The sequence below is a fragment of the Neoarius graeffei genome, chromosome 16 (genome assembly GCF_027579695.1).
Source record: "Neoarius graeffei isolate fNeoGra1 chromosome 16, fNeoGra1.pri, whole genome shotgun sequence".
Lineage (NCBI taxonomy): Eukaryota > Metazoa > Chordata > Actinopteri > Siluriformes > Ariidae > Neoarius > Neoarius graeffei.
The window spans coordinates 44,373,229-44,394,831 of NC_083584.1; the positions used below are offsets into that span (position 1 = coordinate 44,373,229).

General features: G+C 39.6%; 1 pseudogene; it reads left to right on the top strand.

Moving 5' to 3' along the window:
• The first annotated feature begins 6,538 nt into the window (after positions 1 to 6,538).
• LOC132900239 (putative nuclease HARBI1) lies at positions 6,539 to 8,254 on the top strand (annotated as a pseudogene).
• The last annotated feature ends 13,349 nt before the right edge of the window (positions 8,255 to 21,603 follow it).

The following is a 21,603-nucleotide window of genomic DNA, read 5'->3' on the forward strand; positions in this document are numbered from 1 at the left end:
CACAGCAAGAAGGTCCGGGTTTGAGCCCTGTGGCCGGCGAGGGCCTTTCTGTGTGGAGTTTGCATGTTCTCCCCGTGTCCGCGTGGGTTTCCTCTGGGTGCTCCGGTTTCCCCCACAGTCCAAAGACATGCAGGTTAGGTTAACTGGTGACTCTAAATTGACCGTAGGTGTGAATGTGAGTGTGAATGGTTGTCTGTGTCTATGTGTTAGCCCAGTGATGACCTGGCGACTTGTCCAGGGTGTACCCCGCCTTTCGCCCGTAGTCAGCTGGGATAGGCTCCAGCTTGCCTGCGACCCTGTAGAAGGATAAAGCGGCTAGAGATAATGTGATGTGTGTGTGATATATATATATATATATATATATATATATATATATATATATATATATATATATATATATATATATATATATATACACACTACATTTTGCCATTTAATGCAATGATCTTCGGAAAATTATTTAAAACATTGCTTCAAAACTTCTATAAATAATAATGTCTCTTTTAAAAAGCCTAAATTTGATCTTATATAGGCTCAGTTTCTATGTTGTGGCCAGATTGACACCATAATGCACCCTTACCCTGGTCAAGCAAACACAAATCTAGTATAGTATAATGCTGTGATGACAAGGACATCAGGCTATGTGTGTGTGTGTGTTTAATGTAATAAAACACTGTTATAAATCTTGTGTTTAATCTTTTAGAAAAGGTCTTATGATGATGTAGACTGTATTATGATGGTGTACAGTATATTTTTTATTGGCTATACACCATATTCTCTCCACTCTGTTTATGGAGAGTAAAGGCGAGGCTAGCATGACCCAGATTTCAGGCAGCTGTTTCTGTGATTTGGACATAGTATACGCAAACCCCAGAGAGAAGAAGAGAACCACTGGGAAGAAAAACAATGAGGTCATCTCATCTGAGACTGGGCTTCATTGTCAGACACTGAATAGTCCAGTGTGTATTCTCAGTGCTTTCTGGGACTATTAATTACACTATGCATAGTAGAATGTGAAGAAGAAGAAGAAAAAAAAGATCAAGAAACCTAGCAATGCCTCCCTAGAGTTGTTTAATTTATATAGTTCACTTTGGACCAAACATCTGCACGTATGATGTTACTTTTGTTAGCTACATTTAGATGTTGCTGTTGTTTGTCTAGCTAGTTATGTTGCCAGCTATTCCGCTCGTAAATTATTTTATGAATTAATGTTTGCCAAATTATACCAGCACCCATCAAGCAAAATGGGTACCTGTCATAACGAAATAAACCAAACTCTGCATGTTCACTCGTCTTCCCCCTAGCTTGGTCCAATTATTTTGTGGGACCTTCTGTCCCTCCTGCCCCTTCTATCCATTCTGTCTCTTGCATTATTCATTTTCTTAGGTCATTCTGTAGTGAAGGCTGTTTTTGGTGAATCTTGAATTTTGTTTAGAGCATCACCCTCCTCTGCTATTACTTCCATAAAAGATCAATAACTGCTATAATTCTAGGTTTATCTCCTACTCCATCAAGATAACACCTCACTTCCTGTTCATTTATAGCCTACTTTTATGGGTTGCCAATGAACAGACTGGAAAGATCACATGCTTAAAGAGACACTTCTTAGTTCATACAACCAGACTGTGTCCAAATTTATTGCTGATAGATTAAAGATGTAATTCTGCAATTATTGTATGGAATTATTAAAAATAAGAAAGTAGACATATTCATTCATGTTCCAAAAACAAAATACAGATGTACAGAACCAGTCAAATGTTTGTACACCCCTACTCTACTCATTCATAGGTTTTTCTGTATTTTCTACATTGTAGAACAATACTGAAGACATCAAAACCATGAAATAACATCTGGAACGTATATGGAATTATGTTGTAAATTTAAAAAAAAAGTTTATAAAAACAATATGCTTCATATTTTAGATTCTTCAAAGTATCCAGCGTTTACCTTGATGACGCTTTGCACACTACTGGCGTTATCTTAACCAGCTTCATGAGGGAGTCGCCTGGAACGCTTTTCAATGAACAGGTGTGCCTCATCACAAAGTTAATTAGTAGATGAATTTCTTGCCTTCTTAATGTGTTTGAGATCAAACAGTAAATAGTAAATAATAAACATACAGTAAATAGCCCTATTCCACAAGTGTAGTAATCCATAGTAAAGAGAAACAACAGTTCATTGTTAAGACATGAAGTGCCTTTTAATTAATAAAAAATAAAGAAAAACTATTGAATTAGAAAGTAGGTCCAAACTTTTGACTGATTCTGTATGTCTGTATCTGTATTTGGATTTGAACCTTAAATGGAAGAGCTTGCCTTTCTCAGAATCCAGTTTGTTGTTTTGGTTTACATACAGGCCACTGCCTTTTGAAAGTATGTGACCATTACTCTGTTAACGCTCTTCCTTCATACTCACCTAGCTGAATACCAAGCCTTTATGAGAAAACTTCCACTTATAAAAAGCACCCAATTTTGACCACAAAATACCCGATATTTCATATTTGCCCACAAGACAGCCGAGGCCAGTACTGGTCCATTACAACAGAATAACCAGAAAGGAATGGATAAGTCAAAAGAATTAAAAACATAACAATTTTGACCAAATAACTTCAATTTCATGTTATAATTTATGATCAGTGGCCTAGGATGTTGCTGCATTGTTGTGGATTGTTTATCAAATGGAACAGACTGAAATACTGATGGCATCAAAAATGGCAATTCTTAGAGGCTTTTGGGAGAGGGGAGCTGGCCCCTTGAAGTGGGTGTGGCCTAAGCAAAAAAAGGGTTTTCTTGTGTTTAATTCAATGTGAACCAGAACCATCCATTATCTGAAGCCACTTATCCTGTACAGGGTCGTGGGCAAGCTGGAGCCTATCCCAGCTGACTACGGGCGAAAGGCGGGGTACACCCTGGACAAGTCGCCAGGTCATCACAGGGCTGACACATAGACACAGACAACCATTCACACTCACATTCACACCTACGGTCAATTTAGAGTCACCAGTTAGCCTAACCTGCATGTCTTTGGACTGTGGGGGAAACCGGAGCACCCGGAGGAAACCCACACAGACACGGGGAGAACATGCAAACTCCGCACAGAAAGGCCCTCGCCAGCCACGGGGCTCGAACCCGGACCTTCTTGCTGTGAGGCGACAGCGCTAACCACTACACCACCGTGCCGCCCCTAATAGAAATCACTAGGAAAAAATAAAGCTTCTGGGAAAATAAAAATATTTAATTAACACTATAATTAATTATAGGATCCATATGATTTTCTGGTCAGATTTTTGTTGAGTAACTATGAAGACCAATGAAAACATACACAATAAATGTGCAAGTTAATATTTTTAAGAGTAATTCAGTTATGAGTTTTTTTTGTTTTGTTTTCTTTGACACCCCAGCATTGATGTGCTCGCTTGTGTCATCTGCGTGGGCCTTATATGGCGCAGCAGCTCTACAAGGAAGTAACAATAAGACATTTTAAATGGAAATATTACACTGAAATCATATTTGTATAAAGTGAGCAGAGGCACCTCGTGGTCGAGCGTCCCTGATACTACTGAGAATAATGGCACCAAACAGCACAACCTGAGAGTTACTGTTGCAGAGCTGAGCAAACTTCCTTCCCATTGACAAAGCAGCAAACATGTCATTGCACTCCATACACAGCCAGCAGACATGCATCACACACACACAGAAGACGAGTTTAAAACAGCACTGGAAAGCATTACACCATTTACACTAATTAGAAGCTTGCTTCATCTTTAATCAACACAAAGTCAACTAATCTGAAATGCTTTCACATACATCCCCCCCCCCCGTACACACCACAGTGTTTTAACAGCAGTCAACATTATGACATCTGAAGACAGGAAAGAAAGAAAAAAAGAAAATACACACCCTTCTGCTACGACTGTGTGACTCAGCAGCATGTCTTATGTATGTTGGTGATCCATACATACAGCATTTGTGCTGCACTACAAACAGCAAGTTTATACACCTAATATAGATACTTAGGCACTGCCTAAAGGCAGAGCTCCTGATGAGTGTATGAGCAAAATATTTACAAGAGCACAAAATTAACCTGAATATATTATAGCATATGAACCACCAAATAGTGTAGTGTCGTGTATTTCACATCAGTAAATTGTTGCATTGTCTTGTGACAGTGAGACCAGTAATGAGAAACGCATCACAGTTATGAACGCATATTTATTCCTTTCTTTGACACTGCATGCCATGCGCCAGAAACAACACCACGGCATTTATTATGGTGTGACTCTGCTGGGTGCCTGGTGGACAGCAGTGAACCAGCGTTTTCACTTTACATCGTTACGATATACCGTAGATATGATCAAAATCAAACTTGATATGTCAAACAGTTGTCTGGTTACATCGGTCACGTCCATGCACTTTGGCGCATGCACAGCACTATTAGGATTAATTACCATGCACCTGTTCCTGATTAGAGCTCAATCACAGCGCATGCAAATAAGGACTCTCAGTAACACAGACTTTGTGAAGTATACACTCTGTACCCGGCATTCTGTTTGCGAGCATGCTTTCAATTGTCCAACAAGCTAGTGGACTAATAAAACTGTTTAACCAGTTTTATATGAAACTGTCATGAATATTTTCTGTAAAACGTGTTCGTAAATAATCCCATGTAATTTTTTAAAAAGCAAATAAAAAATAAGTGCTAGACCCATCTATCTTATGTAAATAAAGATACAAATTTCGTTGTCCGGTGGTCAAGTGTTAATGAGATACTTTGCCTTGCACTTACATGGAAAGCTCCACTATCATTAGTTACACATAACTGTGATTCTATAAATGACAGAGATCTTAGTTTTTCAGTCAGAGCTTCAGGACTCAAATCATAAACATGGAGGTTCTGTCTTGTTTTTGCTTAGAATGTATATTTTTAGAATTATGCCCCAAAAATCTTCTACCTTGGTTTCATCAGACCATAATACATGTTGCCACATGGTTTGGGGTGATTTAGGTGGGCTTGGATGGGTTTTTTATTTTGTTTTGTTTTTTTGTTCATGGGAAAGGGCTTCTGTCTCGCCACCCAACGTCATAATCCAGACATGTGACGAATAGTAGAGATTGATGTCACATGCAGGGAGGAACAGTACTTTCCAGATATTCCTGTGTCTCCTTCAGTGTTGCTGTTGGTCCCTTGGGAACTTCCCTGATACATTTTCTTTTTGTTCTTGCATTTCATTTGGAAGGATGTCCTGTTCTTGGTAATGTCACTGTAGTGCCCCATTTTCTCCACTGGTTGATGATGGCCTGCATGCGGTTCCATGGTACATCTAATGATCCTGATCAATATCTTTCCACTATGAGATCCCATGCATATTGTCTAAGCCCTCTGTAGACCATTGCTTTGGCAGTTGACTGAAACCAAAGAGATGTCAAGAAAATCTGACAGAAACAGTTGGATCACTTAATCAGGAATACTTCATTGATCACAGGTGTATGATAATTACTTTGGACATGAGTTTGAATGTGATTGGTTCATTCTGAGCACAGTCACATACCACATTATATATATATATATAATGGTGTATACTGTATACTTATACAAACAGGTTATTTGGAAATTGTTTCTTTTTCTTTTTTTCATCCTAAAAAGTTTCTATTTGTTTTTCATTCGAATTCTGTTGGTTGATATATTACATTAAAGCTGAAAAGAAAAGAAAAAAGATCTGGCATGATTTATATTAGTTTCATTTTTTACATCAGAAAAAGTTGCAATTTTTACAAACTTTAACAGGTGTGTGGACTTTTTATATCCTGTGTATGTAGGCTTAATAATGCTGATGTTGCGGAAAACATAAACGGGAGTTATAAGAATATCTTCTTCATTCTCAAAATCAAACATCACTTATACTGAATGAGTTAAACACCTTTATACAACAGTTAGTTAGTCCACTAATTTGACTGGTTGAGCTGCATTCCAAGACACTCATACAGTGGTGCTTGAAAGTTGGTGAACAGTTTAGAATTTTCTATATTACTGTATAAATATGACCTAATGCTGCCTTCATGTGGTATGGGAAAGATGATCCTTTCCACTTGTGAAGTGGAAATTACGAGTGCATTGTGTTCAAGTGCTTTTGTTGTCGTAGTTAAGTGAAACATGGCGGACCCAGAGTTTACCCTGACCTGTTTCTTGGGTAAAACAGTTTTAGATTTGTTAATTCATCTGCTACTGTAGGAAGAGGATGCAGCAAAACGTAGATGGTAAATAATATGCTGTATTGTATTGATCATGTATAGTAGGCTAGATAATTTTTAAAGGACAATGGTTCTGCATTAGCTAGCCTATATACTTTAAGTAAAGCCACAATCTTACCATACCAACTCAAAAACAGCATTGTTGCAATAGTACATAGGCCTACATACATATACAAAGTGAATAGCTGACCCTGGATGTTGTTTTCTATAGGCTTATCATACTGTGCTGCCTGGACCGTGGTAATCCGGCTGTCTTAAAAACTGGAACTGCCTGGAGGACCCTTTTGGATATGCAGGACAGCACATTTAAGAGTCATCTGAGGCTCACCAGAGAGCAGTTCAACCTCTTCTGCGATCAACTAAGGCAACATGGGATGACTGATGACCAACCATCTGGAGGTCCTCCAAGAATTCCTGTACAAAAAAAAGGGATGATGCTGCTTTGGTATCTCACTAATCAGAACTCATTTCATGAGATCTCTGACAAGTTTGATGTAAGTCAAGGATCAGCACATAAAGTTATCATGGAAATGCTTGACCATACGGTACATGTGCCATTGCAGAACGCTACATTGTCTGGCCAAATGACTGTCAGAAGACTGTCCAAGCAGCCCTATTCAGAAGGGCATGCGGAATAGATGAGCAATTCCAGCGTTATGGGCGTGACACTTGAACTCAAAATGGCAACAAATGACCCAGTGCATGTTTTATTGTCTCCCAGTATTTAAACAGGTGTTGCATATTTTAAGGCTGTACCATACTGGAGAAGTGATAGAACAAGAACAATTCCCATAGTACATCTAGGGCATGCCAGAAAATGGCAATAAAAGATGCGTTATGGATGTGACAGAAAAAGTATCACTTTTCTTGGGTGACTGTACATTTTTATCAAACTCTGTGAAATTGTAAACCTAATGTCGAAATGGAGATATCCATTTGATAGAGGGGTCCAAGGTGAATATTAAAAAATCTTTGTTTAAAATATTTTGTATTTCATGCAGAGTTTCGGAAGGAAAAGTCAGCGTTATGGATGTGACGAAATTCCGTTATGGATGTGACGCGTCTGAAATAGACATGGCATATGTTTAGAAAATCAGCAATTTAACCACCATAACCCTTTGAAAAACTCTCTAAATATCAGCTAAAACTATCAAAGTTCTTAAATAATATTTAGGATGGCTATTGTTTTGCTGTTTTGTGGATTTTAGCATACATTTCTGTGGCTTGTGGCAATAATATAGAATTGTACATGATCAAAGTTGATTTTAGCTTGGGGTTTACATTATAAGAAAGAAAGACTGACAGTGACATATTAGGTTGGTTACAAATTGGTTCAACTTATTCACATCTGTAAAATACAGGCCTAGGTGATATCTCTGGGAGTGGTTTTGATGTATTACATGTTGCTTTATTTTTGCATGGTGAGGTTGACATTTACATGGAATTGCCCAGATGGAATAGTTGGCGCAATAGATGGGTGTCATTTCAGAATCCTGCGGCCACCTGTTAGAGGGGGGGATTATCTGAACAGGAAGGTCTACTATTCAGTGCTGCTGCAAGGTGTTGTAGATGACCTAGGAAGATTCACAGACATTTTTGCTGGACCTCCTGGAAGAGTGCATGATGCCCCTATGCTTAGGGTATCACCATTCTTCAATAGTTGGAGACAGAAGTTGGGAGACTACCAATTATTAGGGGATAGTGTATATATAAGCAACAGCTTCCCTTTCATTGTCACTCCGAAACGTGACAATGGAGCCTTGAGTGAAGATGACTTGCGCAAAAATGCAATGATCAGCAAAGGGAGGGTAGTAGTTGAACAAGCTTTTGGCCGCCTAAAATGTAAGTGGAGATGACTTCATGAACTACAAAACTCTCGTGTAGATGTGGTGGTGAAAGTCATTGTAGCAGCATGTGCACTTCACAATATGTGTATTGGGGAGTGTGAAAACACATATGAGGAGCACCCACTTGGGTGCTCTCGTGAAGAGGATGACAATGAGTGACCATGTAGGCTATTCCTCAATATTTATATGTTACTCAAGCAACTTATTTTTTACACTTTTACTAACATCAGAGTGTGAGTGCAAGTGAAATCAATGCTATACAAGTGTACAAATATAATTTAAAGATATTATTGTCTAACAAAGAGGAAGTTAACAAAAAAACAGACCTTGTGGTTCCTTTTAGTGGTCATTTTATTTCAAAACACACTTTTCCATGTTAAAGCAGAACACCATCTTCAAAAAGATTTGTCTATCATTTCAACACTATTATTTGTACATATTCTTTATAAGTTTTTGTTACTGGAAATGTATGAAAACAAAAATGTAATGTCCAAAACCACATCTGTAATAAAACTCTTTTGCGAACTAAAGTCTCTTCTGTAAACATAAAACATACCTCTTCATTTTCAGGCATCATAAAAAGGAAAAATATATTCCCTTACTCCCTTTAAATAACAAAATATAGGCAACATTGAGGCATAGGTAACATTCCCAACATAAAACATACCTCTCCATTTTCAGACATCATAAAAAGGAAATTAAAGTTTGCTTCTTCATTCCTGCTGGCGTGATTGCAACAACTTTTCAAACATAGCATTTGTTGTTTTAATTTGGCTCATGACTTCTTCGTGTCTCCGTTGAGAGGCTACCTCACATCCTTTTAGAAAACCTATAACTTCCGTTTTATCTTCTTGCCATTTCCTTTTACTCTTGAAGACCGCAGTGGTATGGGCAGGTGCTTGTGATGGCCCTGAGGACTCAGAATCAGAAGACTGTGCAGTATCACAACTGGAGTTAGGAGAAGACACGCCTTCTTCCGTGGAAGAGTGAGTGAACTGGGGTGTTTGATTGGTTTGCTTGATGACCTCTGGGCGCCTGACAATTACTCCCTTTGCAGTCCCGATAACGAGAAAATCCATGTCATGGTTTCCTCCAATCAGTTCACCCATTTCTTTCAGAAACTGGAACTTTGTGGGTGCTTTCCCTGTTGAGGCATTGTTATCTATTGCTTTCTTATAGGCATCTTCCAGGGTTGTCCACTTTCTGGACACTTTTTCAATTTCAAAATTTTGATGGAACTGAGTAGACAATTTAGCTGCAATATCCTGCCAAAACAGCCTCTTTTTCCCCCTGCCCATTCTGTTCCTTGAGTTGAGTTCTGCCAGATTGCGTGGGAGCTCAGAGTTGTCTTTCAGTAAATGCTGGCACATGAGGTCAGTCAAAAACAAGGTCTGGTCTCTAGTGAAGACCTGATTCTGAGGAAGCTCTTCTGTAGTGCTGTCACCTAAATAAATGGAAAAAACAAATTATTCAAGAGGAAATGCAAGTTATTTTGTTAGCAAGCATGTTTGAAATTGCCAAACATATTTTTAACCATTTTGTGATTCATATTTGATGGCTTTGTGCTTTTTAGCATAGCCTAATACAATAAATATTGCTGGCTGCAACTGCATCTCATTGTGCGAACGGGCACTCACCTGATTCAGCAAATCTGGGTGGAACTATTTGCAGAGCAGTGGTGAAATCCTGATCCATGAATAACCTGCCATCTCCTTCCCGTTGATACAGAGTTTGGGCTATGGGCTGGGTCATGTCCTGGTCCCAGTACAACATACTGTCACTGGCGTACACTACAGACCAAATAAAGTCACGTGAGAAAATTGCATTCGAGCGCGGACCGCACAGTACTAGCCTACGGGAGGCTATAACATTATCCTTGACTGACTGCTAGCTTGCATCTGCTTTTTAAAACCAAATAATAACGGTATTTTTAAAGACGGCAACAAGTATAAATGGCAATGTTATTACAATTGTGTATGCCACAGCATTATGTAGGCTACAAACTAACCAACTAACAGCAGTAGAGGACGTTTAACAATGCAATGCTTACCATTCACGAAACTTTCGCTACTCTCCGCCATGTTGAAAGGTCAAAGTTTATCTCATCTCGGCAGCTCGTGTATCAAAAAATTCTTCCAGCTTTCCAGTGGAAATTACGACGTGAGTGGGTGTTCATGTGCAATTTTGATGTTGGTTTTTGGTATTTACTATAATTACCAGAGGACGTGAAGGCACCATAAAACATCATCAGATTTTCACACAAGTCCTAAAAGTAGATAAAGAGAACCCAGTTAAGCAAATGAGACAAAAATATTATACTTGGTCATTTATTTATTGAGGAAAATGATCCAATATTACATCTCTGTGTGTGGCAAAAGTATGTGAACCTTTGCTTTCAGTATCTGATGTGACCCCCTTGTGCAGCAATAACTGCAGCTAAACGTTTCCAGTAACTGTTGATCAATCCTGCACACCAGCTTGGAGGAATTTTAGCCCATTCCTCCGTACAGAACAGCTTCAACTCTGGGATGTTGGTGGGTTTCCTCACATGAACTGCTCGCTTCAGGTCCTTCCACAACATTTCGATTGGATTAAGGTCAGGACTTTGACTTGGCCATTCCAAAACATTAACTTTATTCTTCTTTAACCATTCTTTGGTAGAACGACTTGTGTGCTTAGGGTCGTTGTCTTGCTGCATGACCCACCTTCTCTTGAGATTCAGGCCATGTCCACACGGCAACGGATTCAGGTGAATCTGATAAAATTGTTTATCGTTTCGGCCTGGCATCCACACGGCACCAGTGTTTTGGGTGCCCCAAAACGAAATCTTTTGAGAATGGGTTCCAGAGTGAAAAAATCTGGCAACGGCGCCGTTGCGAAGTTGTCTGGATGAGTAGAACGGATTTGTTTACGATGACGTCACAACCACATGACTGTCAGTGCTTCACGCCGGGTAGAAGTGTAACGAACTCGATGCGAGTTGTCAACAAATCCTATAACTTGGTTCATGAAACGCGCTTACAAAATATTTTCACTGTGAATATTTATTGTGTAATGGTGCAAAGTGAGAGAGAGAGAGAGAGAGAGAGAGAGAGAGAGTGAGAGAATAGCCCTTAGGGCAAAGTCTTTAGTCCAAACACTGCGGAAGCAGTACCAAACCGCGCACCGCCCGTGCGCTTTCCAAAAACAATCCTGCCAGCAAAAATAGGAAAAAAAAAGGAGCGATCTCACCTCTTCAGATGTTGGTTTAAGTCCGACAATACATTCCTCAAAAAGGGCGTAGAAGAACAAAGTAATCCATCAACGTGTAGCATTCAATTTATTCCGGACCATTAAAGAATTCTGGAGGATATCAGAATGTTGGCGTACCGGCTTCCATCTACCCCCATTCATTCCTCTTTCCGCGTCTTTCATTTTACGCTACTGATTAATAGTCAAAACTTTATGTGGCTAATGCTACAGAAGAATGGGTTTATGCGCATGCGTCTACTTCTTCTATTGTTCTGGTGTCTCCAATGGGACCGTCTTACAGCGCACGTAGAGGTGTGGCATGTGTATTGCATCATTTTCAGCAAGCGTTGCGTTGCCATATGAATCTGATATTTTACTGATCCGTTGCCCATGTGGACGCGATATTTAAAAAAAAAATCTCGTTGCCGTTGTCGTGTGGATGTAGCCTCAGTTCATGGACATATGTCCTGACATTTTCCTTTAGAATTCGCTGGTACAGTGCCTTGAAAAAGTATTCATAGCCCTTGAACTTTTTGACATTTTTCCACCTTACAACCACGAGCTTAAAAGTTTTTTATTGAGATTTTATGTGATAGACCAACATAGAGTAGCACATAATTGTGAAGTGAAACGAAAATGATAAATGGTCTTCAAAATTTTAAACAAATAAAAATCTGAAAAATGTGGTGTGCATTAGTATTCAGCCCCCTGTACTCTGATACCTCTAAATACAATCTAGTGCAATCAATTGCCTTCAGAAGTCATCTAATTAGTTAATAGAGTCCTACTGTGTGTAATTTACTCTCAGCATAAATACACTTGTATTGTGAAGGCCTCAGTGGTTTGTTAGAGAACACTGAAGAACAAACAGCATCATGAAGACCAAAGAACTCACCAGACAGGTCAGGGATAAAGTTCTGGAGAAGTTTAAAGCAGGGTTAGGTTATAAAAAAATATCCCAAGCTCTGAACATCTCAAGAAGCACTGTTCAATCCATCATTCAAAAATGGAAAAAGTATGGCACAACTGCAAACCTACCAAGACATGGCCGTCCACCTAAACTGACAGAGCGAGCAAGGAGAGCACTGGTCAGAGAAGCAGCCAAGAGGCCCATGATCACTCTGGAGGAGCTGCAGAAATCCACAGCTCAGGTGGGAGAATCTGTGCACAGGACAACTATAAGTCGTACACTCCACAAATCTGGCCTTTTTGGAAGAGTGGCAAGAAGAAAGCCATTGTTGAAAGACAGGCATAAGAAGTCCCGTTTGCAGTTTGCCAGAAGGCATGTAGGGGACACAGCCAACATGTGGAAGAAGGTGCTTTGGTCAGATGAGACCAAAGTTGAACTTTTTGGCCTAAATGCAAAGCGCTATGTGTGGCGGAAAACTAACACTGCTCATCACCCTGCAGACACCATCCCCACTGTGAAACATGGTGGTGGCAGCATCATGCTATGGGGATGCTTTTCTTCAGCAGGGACAGGGAAGCTGGTCAGAGTTGATGGGAAGATGGATGGAGCTAAATACAGGGCAATCCTGGAAGAAAACCTGTTGGAGGCTGCAAAAGACTTGAGACTGGGAAGGAGATTCACCTTCCAGCAAGACAATGACCCTAAACATACAGCCAGAGCTACAATGGAATGGTTTAGATCAAAGAATATTCATGTGTTAGAACGGCCCAGTCAAAGTCCAGACCTAAATCCCATTGAGCATCTGTGGCAAGACTTGAAAATTGCTGTTCACAGACACTCTCCATCCAATCTGGCTGAGCTTGAGCTATTTTCAAAAAAGAATGGGCAAAAATTTCAGTGTCTAGATGTGCAAAGCTGGTAGAGACATACCACAAAAGACTTGCAGTTGTAATTGCAGCAAAAGGTGGCTCTACAAAGTATTGACGCAGGGGGGCTGAATACTAATGCACATCACATTTTTCAGATTTTTATTTGTTTAAAATTTTGAAGACCATTTATCATTTTTGTTTCACTTCACAATTATGTGCTACTCTGTGTTGGTCTATCACATAAAATCTCAATAAAAAACTTTTAAGCTCGTGGTTGTAAGGTGGAAAAATGTGAAAAAGTTCAAGGGGTATGAATACTTTTTCAAGGCACTGTATAATTCAGAATTCATTGTTCCATCAATGATGGCAAGCCATCCTGACCCAGATGCAGCAAACATAATGCTTCTCCAAACATAATGCTTCTCGTTAAAACCAAAAAAGTTCTATTTTGGTCTCATAAATCCACAAAAGATTTTTCCAATAGCCTTCTGGCTTGTCCACATGATCTTTAGCAAACTGCAGATGAGCAGCAATGTTCTTTTTGGAGATCAGTGGCTTTCTCCTTGCAACCCTGCCATGCACACCATTGTTGTTCAGTGTTCTCCTGATGGTGGACTCATGAACATTAACATTAGCCAATGTGAGAGAGGCCTTCAGTTGCTTAGAAGTTGCCCTGGGGTCCTTTGTGACCTCGCCGACTATTACACGCCTTGCTCTTGGAGTGATCTTCTCCTGGGGAGGGTAACAATGGTCTTGGATTTCCTCCATTTGTACACAATCTGTCTGACTGTGGATTGGTGGAATCAAAACTCTTTAGAGATGGTTTTGTAACCTTTTCCAGCCTGATGAGCATCAACAACACTTTTTCTGAGGTCCTCAGAAATCTCCTTTGTTTGTGCCATGATACACTTCCACAAACACATGTTGTAAAGATCAGACTTTGATAGATCCCTGTTCTTTAAATAAAACAGGGTGCCCACTCACACCTTTGTCATTGTCATCCCATTGATTGAAAACACCTGCCTCTAATTTCACCTTCAAATTAACTGATAATCCAAGAGGTTCACATAGTTTTGCCACTCACAGATATGTAATATTGGATAATTTTCCTCAGTAAATAAATGACCAAGTATAATATTTTTTTGTCTCATTTGTTTAACTGGGTTCTCTTTATCTACTTTTAGGACTTGTGTGAAAATCTGATGATGTTTTAGGTCATATTTATGCAGAAATATAGAAAATTCTAAAGGGTTCACAAACTTTCAAGCACCACTGTATTTCCTATAACAGCACTGGGATGTTTCACTGTGTGTATCACACCACTTGTCTGTGTTCGCCACGTAAAATTCCACTTTCTAATTTGAAACGTTTACTACTGTAGCTTTGGCGACGTCATCAGTGAACGTAGCAAACTATTCTTTTCAGAAGTATAACTTTTGACTTAAAATATGAAAGCTTATCAGATGAATGTGAAAAGGAAGGAAAGAAGGGAAAACAATTTCTCCAGAAGCACCTTTAAGAAGAATGTGAAAATCAATGTGAGCTAGCTAGTAAGCTTGCTGACATGCTATAACATAAGTGTAGCTTCTCCCGGATCTACAGTATTTCCGCTAGTTGAGAAAAAAAATAAGCAGAACATTTGGCCATATTGTATCCGAAAGGTTACTTTTGCTATATACACTTCTTGTTTATGTAACTGTTGTATAAAAGCAATATTCCACTTGCAATCATGTGGATATTGTACTGAATATTGGCATGGCTGTATAACTGCACTTGCCCATGCAATATTGCTTAATTACTTTAAGACCTTCTGGTCATCTTCCAACAACTGCTGCAGTATATTGACTGTCCAGTGCACTAGTCATGGATCCTTAATCAATGCTTTGACAAAGTGTGTGAGGCATATAAACCAGTGCCTTATTAACCCCTGGGGAAATCAGAGCATAATGTTGTACATCTGCTCCTGAAATATAAGGTAAAGTCAGAGAAGCTAGATATTAAGATTAGAAGATTCAGATTTGTCATGAATGTAGCATTATAAAGCTGTAAGACTGTTCTGATGTTACCTGCTCAAAGGTTATTCAGGTTTACGTTCATAACAAATCATGTCATGGGTTTCCAAGGAAATGAAGCAACGTCTGATCCGAAGAAAGGCTTCATTTATTAACGAAGACATGAATCTAGCAAGAGGAAAAAAGGAAGGAACTCAGATGCATGATTAAGAAAAGCAAACAGAAATACTATGTAAGAAAAAGATAGAGAACACATTCCTGTTCTTGGGCAATGAATAGGAAGGTAGAGAAAATGGAAAGGGAGATGTTCGCTACAAATAACCATGTCTCTGTTGATTATCTTAATGACTTTTATTATAGATTTGATTGTTGTTATGATTATATTGCCTTTGATCATGTGCAGTGGTGTTGTTGACTCAACTTTAATGAGATTCAGCTAGCAGTGAGTTTAGCATGAATAAAGCTAAATAAGGCTCTGGGCCCTGATGGCCTAAGGGGAAGGGTACTTCTGTGCTGTGTTCCTTAATGTAAGTCAATTCTTTCAAAATTACTTCGTCTGCTTGATGAAAATACAGTCCCTTATCATCACTACCCGAAGCAAAAGAAGGAGATATAGAGTTAAACGATCTCAAAGCAATTGCTCTGGCTGGTGTTTTGTCTAAGTCTATGAAGATAATCAGAGTTAATTACTGGTAGTCGTCTTGACTGACTTCAGTTTACATATTAAAGGTTATTTTATCTCAGTTTTGGTTTATGGATAAGGGACTTTCTCGATAATAGGTCCCAGAATGTGTCCTTTAATGAAAAAAATATCAACTAATCTTAAAGGTGCACTCCAGGGCCATGTGTTTGTGATCAATGTTATTTTTTAGGGTTTGCAGCTGAATATACTATTAAACGTCTATGCAACAATCGTACGTGCTGATTTATCCAAAAGTTTAATTGAGAGCATTATTTATAACATTTCCATTTGGTTTTACTTTATTAACATAAAAATAGGGAACAAATGTCCAGAATTGCCACTATAGTAGAGAATATAATAGGGAAACTACAGAGACTGCTATCTGAGATTAGATTAAAAGGCTTTTAAAAGGCAGAAAGCTGAGCAGAGCTTGAGAGATTTTTCCAATCCTCCTTTCAGTGAATTTGACAAGCTTCCCTCTGGGAGGTGCTAAAAGGGACCTAAAGCTACAAAGAATTTTCAGAAAGACTTTTATTCCACAAGATATTGCAATAACGAAATATTCATTTAAATGTTTGACTTTTCAACAATGTACAGTATTTGCTCCTATCATTTCACTCACTGCACTTTACGCATAACAGGAAAGTGAAGCTCCTTTATGGTTTTTTATGTTCTGGTTATTGATTCATGTCTTCATGAGTGGGCGTATGTTGATGGTTTGTGTATTGACAACTATTGTGAAGTCAAAGGCAATTTTCTAGAAATGGAAAATGAGGTTATCTATATCTATATATGCACACCGACTTAAGCCAAAAAAACCTAGTCGCGTGGTGATGTATGATGCAGTAAAGAGGCATGCCACTGTAGGGGCTGGGTTTTCAGGAACTAGGAAATGCACTGGGTCCATATGGTGGCCATTAGGGGAGACAAGATCACCTCCACACATCTTGAAAACACCCGGTGTTGTGTTAGGGAGAGGGCAGGATTTTGAAATGGAATTGCTTGCTATTGGAAGACAAACCTGAAGAAGCAGCTGTGTTCTGGGGAAAGGGGAACAAGTTCACAGATGTGTACCAGTCCTACGGCTACATGGCTTGAACTATATTTTTCACTCATAATATACAGAGTGCTGTAGGCTGGTGTTATCCACCACTGGTGGCTGGGATGGGTGAAGTAGAACAGATTTCTTAGACCCTGTTTACGCTTGGTTTTAAAATATGTCTTGGGTGATCAGATCACAAGTGTACAGCGATAAATACAAGTGTAAATGACCACCAAGACAAGACACATTCAAGACGCATTCACTCAAATCATTTGCTGATGTTGTCTAGGATACATTTAACCCCATATCATTTGTAGTGTAAATGCTAAAGCATCCTGATGTGCCCCGACAAAGACTTAATGGGAAAATACGTCATCAATGCAGGACGTGGTCATGACAGTTTTGGAAAATGAAGAGGAGTACTGATGTACATGGTTGGAGCACAAAAAAAAGGTACAGTATGTTGCAAGTTTAATGTTCTTGACATAACTGTGCCCGTTTGACTTTCTAGCCGAAGTGATGTAGGCAGTAATGAAATCTGAACAAATGTGGTCAGCTGAATACTTTGGAGAAGCATAATACACACAAGTACAAATGAAGAGCTGCTTCAGCTCTCCACTTGTGATCTGATCACACAAAATGCATTTTAAAAAGTGTAAACAGGGCCTTAGTTATTAAATGAGTTTTCCATTTAGTCATGGCACTAAAGGGCGTGCTGATCAATCTGGAAATGGAGAGTGCGAGCAAAAAAAAATAGCACCAATTGCACTTTGTGTTTTCATATTCGTGGGTGTACATATGTATCTAGTGATAATTTAGTCAATGTTCAGTCTACTTGCTTGTAAATTTCCTAACAATATTCCATTTTAAAACATATTATATTCAATTATATAATACATCGATCAAGTCATAACATTATGACCACTGACAGGTGAAATGAATTACACTGATTATGTTGTTGCAGTGGTACCTGTCAAGGGGTGGGATATATTAGTATTAGGCAGCAAGAGAACAGTCAGTTCTTGAAGTTGATGTGTTGGAAGCAGGAAAAATGGGCAAGTGTAAGGATCTGAGTGACTTTGACAAGGGCCAGATTGTGATGGCTAGATGACTGGGTCTGAGCATCTCCAAAATGGCACATTTTGTGGAGTGTTCCCAGTATGCAGTGGTTAGTACCTAACAAAAGTGGTCCAAGGAAGGACAGTCGGTGAACCGGCGACAGGGTCATGGGTGTCGAAGTCTCATTGAGTCACATGGAGCATGAAGGGTAGCCCATATGGTCCAATCCCACAGAAGAGCTACTGTAGCACAAACTGCTGAAAAAGTTAATGCTGACACCTTCTGTTTTAGCCAGCATTAACTTTTTCAGCAGTTTGTGCTACAGTGGCTCTTCTGTGGGATTGGACCTTTGTGCCCCATGCAAATCAATGAGCCTTCGACACCCATGACTCAGTACACCAGTTGTCCTTCCTTGGACCACTTTTGGTAGGTACTAACCACTGCATACTGGGAACACCCTGCAAGATGTGCCATTTTGGAGATGCTCAGACCCAGTCATCTAGCCATCATGATTTGGCCCTTGTCAAAGACACTCAGATCCTTACACCTGCCCATTTTTCCTGCTTCCAACACATCAACTTCAAGAACTGACTGTTCTCTTGCTGCCTAATACATCCCACCCCTTGACAGGCGTCATTGTCATGAGATAATCAATGTTATTCACTTCACCAGTCAGTGGTCATAATGTTATGGCTGATCAGTGTATATTACACAAAGTTTCTAGAGAAACAGGACAGCTTGGACAAATGTTGCTGTGCAAGCAAAGTCCTTCTGAGGCTGTAGGTGGCTGAAAAAGTCCTAATATACAGTATTCTGATGATTCAAAAGTGACCGACAACAGTCATTTCTATCTTCTTCCCAAAACACACACACACACTAGATAGATAGATAGATAGATAGATAGATAGATAGATAGATAGATAGATAGATAGATAGATAGATAGATAGATAGATAGATTAATTTTTGGATGTCCCATTGTATTTTCTCATCTCATCTCATTATCTCAAGCCGCTTTATCCTTCTACAGGGTCGCAGGCAAGCTGGAGCCTATTCCAGCTGACTACGGGCGAAAGGCGGGGTACACCCTGGACAAGTCGCCAGGTCATCACAGGGCTGACACATAGACACAGACAACCATTCACACTCACATTCACACCTACGGTCAATTTAGAGTCACCAGTTAACCTAACCTGCATGTCTTTGGACTGTGGGGGAAACCGGAGCACCCGGAGGAAACCCACGCGGACACGGGGAGAACATGCAAACTCCACACAGAAAGGCCCTCGCCGGCCACGGGGCTCGAACCCAGGACCTTCTTGCAGGACCTTCTTGCGACAGCGCTAACCACTACATCACCGTGCCGCCCTTTGTATTTTCTTGTTCTTGAAATAATGTCCCAGGTTCTGGATGATGTTTTCCAATCTACTGTTCAGTCTTTACCTACATTTGTTAAACACTCTTCAAAGTCTGCAAAGATTCGTCAAAATACAACACTGATGAAAACGTTTCTAATTATCCAGTTATGTGAAATACATTTTGGAATGGCACCCAGGTTAGCCAAAATGCCAGTGCCATGAAAGGTACTCCTCTGGCTGTGACTTTAGAATGGAAAAAAAATCACTTACAGCAACTTTAACACTTTATTAGACTTTACATGCATTTAATGTCAAACTATTAAAAGGGTACAAGAGCTGAAACCTCAGGAGTAACAGTGACAACATTGGCAGGTCATCAGAATACAAAAACACAGACTGTAAGGAGTGTAGATAGGAATAAGACTGCAAATACCTCTACACATAGTATAAATAACTACACATAGAAAATGATACAGAAGTATCTCAGACATGGCATCTATCAAGATGCAGTGTGGCCTTGTAGAAGAGAAAGAAACATTGTCAAAATGCCGGAGGTGTGGCAGGTTCCTAACCTTAGGGCCACAGTACTGCTAAAAAAAAATTCCTTCTAAGAAAACTAATTAAGCTCATAATGGACTTAGTAATTAGGTAATCAGGTTCCTTGGTGGATCAGCACTGTCAGTCACTGTGGCCATTAAGTTATTATTATAAACAGATAGAAAATAATTGTCTCACAAATGTTTTATTGACATGAAAAGAGGAGAAAAGATGGCAATATGCTCTCTAATGTGTTTTTTCCTAAACTGTTGCTACAAAGTTTGAATCACACAATTGTCTAGAATGTCGTTGTGTGCTGTAGTATTACAATTTCCCTTTTCGCTGGAGCTAAGAAGCCCAAACCTGTTCCAGCATGACAATGCCCCTGTGCACAAAGCGCTCCATGAAGACATGGCTTGAGAAGGTTGGAGTGGAAAAACTTGAGTGTCCTGCACAGATCCCTGACCTCAACTCCTCTTAATGCTGACTGCAAGTCAGGACTTGTTATCAGTTTCATGTCTCACTGCTTTCTAGCAGCCACATGAATGTAAAAACCTCCTGTGACTTTGTTGGTGAATCCTCAGGAATCCAATGATGCACATGTCCAATCTCAACCAAATGCCCTGTAAACCTGGCAAGCTTTCTAACAACAGTAACAGCAACAAAACAAACAGTGAGCCTCCTATTTGTATCCTTTTAGAACATATTATCTGTTCATTCTGAATAATATACAGTACCAGCCAAAGGTTCGGACACACTTACTCATTCATAGCAATGAGTGTGTCCAAACTTTTGACTGGTACTGTATAATCATGAATAGGCTGGTTATACCAGCACCTCACGACTGCACCTGTTTTAGAAAGACCAATATCTATGTGGGGGGAACCCCCCCCGACATTTTAGTAATGAACTCTATTTTAAATCTCTGCTCTGAAACGTATGTGACTCTTAGTGCCTGGAGATAATGAGCCACAGTAAGAGTTAATGGGCTTCTGGGATTATGAGAGGTGCTGGATCAGCTGTGAGCTTCCCAGAACACAACTATGGCTAAAGTTAATTAGATCGACACAGCTCTCATTTTGAAGCACGCCAAGAAAAAAGGTAACTAGATCAGATAACCAAGACCTTCATTTTATCACATAGAAATGGCTGCATGAATACTGAATACTTAATATTCAAACTGTATCAATCCTTTTAAGAATTATTAATCACATAAAAATATTGATACAAAATGTTTGCTATAATTAGAAATATTAATATTTACTGTAAAAAAATAGCAAACAATTGTGGTGGAGAGTAACTATTTCTCCATCCTCATGCTGGGAAACAATGTTGCAGACAATTAAAAGGAAACTTTTGCAACTTTGCTGATGTCACTGAGGGACACAGCACAGTTACAATTATGTTTAATACTGTAGGAGAAAAGTTTTGATGATTTAAAAAATAAACGATAACGGTCAACTTTCTCTGTTAGGTCCAAAAAATCTGCTAGTCTTCCGTTTCCAGTTGAGAGTACGCTGTGCGCGTCTTGGCTGCCACTTCTCACCTAAGCTTTTTTATTTCTTTTTGCATTTGTATGGTTTGATGTTTGTTCTTTGTTTGAATGTTTTGTCCACCAGTTGTAGCATAGCTCCAGACTCAGTTTTGGGCGTCGGTTTCCTTCAGGCCTTGGTCCACCATGAGTGATGCCTGTTCTGTTGGATTCGAGCCCCGTGGCTGGCGAGGGCCTTTCTGTGTGGAGTTTGCATGTTCTCCCCATGTCTGCGTGGGTTTCCTCCAGGTGCTCCGGTTTCCCCCACAGTCCAAAGAC